Genomic DNA, 3,552 nt, shown 5'->3' with positions numbered 1-3,552 from the left:
ATTATACTAGGTACTAATGAAGATTTTCTATTGTAGGGATACGATGGATGTGGATTCTTTGATTGGGCTAGTGATGCACAAGCAACAAGTATAGTGTGTGATGATGGAGTAGAGTGCAAGTGTTGCAATAGTGAGAAGGCTGAAATTTACTTTTTACGATGTCTAGTTTGCCTTTTAATTGCATTTATTTGTTGGGAACATATACAAAAAAATGCATAGCTATAATTTGTATAAGGATTTTTATCAATGACAAAATGACTAATATCGAACTTGATATCTATTATAAACTTTTGTTAAAATTATCATTACAAAAAAATCTTATCTTTAGCCTTCTAAATAAGACTATGTTCAAATATTTTATATTTTTATTTTTTTTAATATTTAAAACTAAAATGTTTCTGTTCGTCGAAGAGGAGAGACGGTTGGCATCTCCCTTGATAAGGATGAGAATAGTCTTCAGACTTTCTTTCACACATGGTTAAGGCTATCAGTCATTGACAAATCTTACCCAAAAATAAAATGATTTAAGTTTTGATATTATATTCAAATTTATAGCTATATTTAACATTATTTTTTTATATTCTTTATGCATACAATAGTATTTATAATCAAATTCTTCAAATGTAATTAATTTTTTTAAAAATGTTGTCAAATATTTATAATTAAAAAATTTAACTTTTGACTTCTTTAACAATAAACATATATATTTAAAAATCGTGCTTATAATGGAAACAATTTTAGGCAATATTGAATATAATTTTAAAATAACTAGATTTAAATCCAATGAATTTAAGATCCAGAAATGTTGGTATGAAAAAGTGAATTGATTAAACTTGGGTTGCTTTCATTGGGAAAATAATGTGTGGGCTAAGCAAGCAATTAAATCCAATGAATTTAAGATCCAGAAATGTTGGTATGAAAAAGTGAATTGATTAAACTTGGGTTGCTTTCATTGGGAAAATAATGTGTGGGCTAAGCAAGCAAATACATTTGTGGATAAGCAAGGTCCACACTAAATATTAAAAGTATGAAACACGTTTAACTCAATATTAAGTGAAATATATTTAAAGGTTGTGATATACCTTTCTTATTGATAAAGTCAATTTATAATGAAGAGGGTAGTAAATTAATTTGACTTTTAAAAAATTAACAATTTTTTTTTTTTTATAAATTCATATTAAGATTTTTTTTTTAAAAACCTTATTCTAATTCCTATTTTTATTGATGCAACCAGACACGAAATGGTCATCTATTGATTCCTCTTCTAGGAAAACCAAACAACTCCAAATGATAGTCTAGAATTTATTTTCAGAATGCACGAATTTCAAAAGAGAGCTTATTCTAGCATAATTGAATTCTACATTGAGCAAACCAAACGAGGCCTAAAGGTAAAGGTAGAATAGGTACGCCAAATAGTAATCACACCTAAAGGTAAAGGTGCAATAGGTACGCCAAATAATATTCTATTTGATCTTAATATTTTTTATTAATAATAAATATAATTATTATAAGATATTTTTAATTAATTAATTAATGATTTTAGAAGAAGTAATTTATTTAAAAATCCTAGACAATGTTTTAGGAACAGTTTTGTAAAGAGAATATTAAAGTATAGGACAATGCAATTTTCTATGATACTTTTGTAAAGATCCTTTCTAGTGGACATTTGTTTTCAGCATCTTTCAAGTATAAATGAGAAAAACCAAGTGAGTAGTTGAAATTTTTTACTCTTTTACTCACATTTCATAGTAAGTTAAATCTAGGGAGAAAATTTGTTAATTGAACAGTAGAGGAAAATTTTAAAAATCATAATGTATAAACAAATAATTACATTTAAATTACTCAACCAATCAACTATACTGTCATTACACAAGTTCTATAGAAGCTTTGTGAGTCTTCCATAGTACACTAAGACTCCTTGGTCGTGTATTTGAAGGTGTTAATTTAGACCTCAAATGCAACTAAAACCTATGTCCACAAAACATATTTTTTTCTTAAATATAAATACCGCAATTTAGGGGGAAGAGCTGAAATGACAAATAAGCCTTCGTGCATATCCTCAAGCCCAGAGTGAGGCAACAAAATTTTAGGGCCTCTAGCATATGATCCACCCTTGAGAACATGTGTAGGAAGATGATTTGCATTTTTTCCTAAATCTGTTGAAGAAACAATTAAAGAAACATAAACACCAAGATTTGAATTTGGAGCTACAAAATTTTGATACCAAGTAAACTAAGATTCATAGGATAATAAGACATCAACCATAAGGAAAATTATAGGAGTGATATTATGGAAAGAAAACAACATTAAAATAATAGGTATAAGAAAGAGATGAGACACGAACAAACTAGCCAACATATCGGTAATAGAAGGCAATGTTGAAGTTAATTGTTGGTAAATTTAAACAAAAGATTTAACTAGTTTAACATAGTAGACATTAATAAATGTGCAATGTTGATGATGTAAAAGACGGCTCATGCAATACTAATTTGAACATTCATTGATAAATATGTAAATTCTACTAGCTACAAATGTGTTGATGTAAAAGAAGGTTGGTGCAATATTAATTTGATCATTCATAGATAAATATGTAAATTCAACCGGCCACAAATGTGTTGCAGTTGTGTATCACATTATGAAGAAGAATATATGTGAATAATTTGTTAATATTAATCCTATAGAGAACATAGTATAAAATTGCATACCTACTTAAAGTGTACCCACTGGTGTTTAAAAATGATGTTAGCAATCCATTCATAAATCGTACATGAACCCCTAAAATAGACATGGCATATTCATTATGTTGCACCCAATTAAATACACTTCAGCCATATGAAAAATGGGAGTGAGGAATAAAGTATCATAGAAGTGCCAAGATCCATCGTCTTGAAGGACATTGTGTGATAAATGACATGGAAAATGATGACATAAAAAAGAAAACAAATAATATCAGTAGTACCAACATTGATATTGATGCAAATTTATATTGTACATGGATCAACATTAAAAAATAACCACGAGCAGTGCTATTGAAGATCAAGTTCATGTAGTACTAAGCCACTAATCTTGCTCATTAGTTGAATTCATAGTTTAACTAACTTAAACACATCAATACTTTTCTAACATGTTAAGAAAAGATAAAGCATGCATCTTTAGAACAAAATAAAGTCATTTAGAAGCTCTACATCTCCTATTTCACTAGGCATACTTAAGCTAGCAAACAACTTCCCTAACAACCTACTAGAAATAAAAGAGTAGTAACTGAGAGGGGAGAGGTGAATCAGTTACTACAAAAAATAAATCTCAGATCCCTTAGATGTCAATACAAATCAAAACATAAACTCTGATTAAACTATATCCTATTGTTACTTAGCAAATACACATGCACTCAGTTTACACTAGCAAATGTTGTAACTCGGCAAATATTGAGAATCAACTTTAACTTGGCAATAACTGAATATATTGATCTTAATGTGATTAACATTAAGTTTAACTTAGTTTCATACACATAAAAGAAATAGCATGAACACAAGTGACACCAATATTTAACGT

General features: G+C 28.4%; 1 non-coding gene across 1 annotated transcript; it reads left to right on the top strand.

Moving 5' to 3' along the window:
* The first annotated feature begins 398 nt into the window (after positions 1 to 398).
* Positions 399 to 519, top strand: LOC149580293 (U6atac minor spliceosomal RNA). Its single transcript, XR_016358082.1, has one exon. It is a non-coding gene; the product is annotated as a U6atac minor spliceosomal RNA (small nuclear RNA).
* Positions 520 to 3,552: the final 3,033 nt, after the last annotated feature.

This window comes from Cupressus sempervirens, chromosome 1, assembly GCF_028749045.1.
Source record: "Cupressus sempervirens isolate cs-2001-9-10 chromosome 1, ASM2874904v1, whole genome shotgun sequence".
Classification (NCBI taxonomy): domain Eukaryota; kingdom Viridiplantae; phylum Streptophyta; class Pinopsida; order Cupressales; family Cupressaceae; genus Cupressus; species Cupressus sempervirens.
Note: the sequence above shows the minus strand (reverse complement) of the source record. Positions and strands in the feature narration are given on the sequence as shown.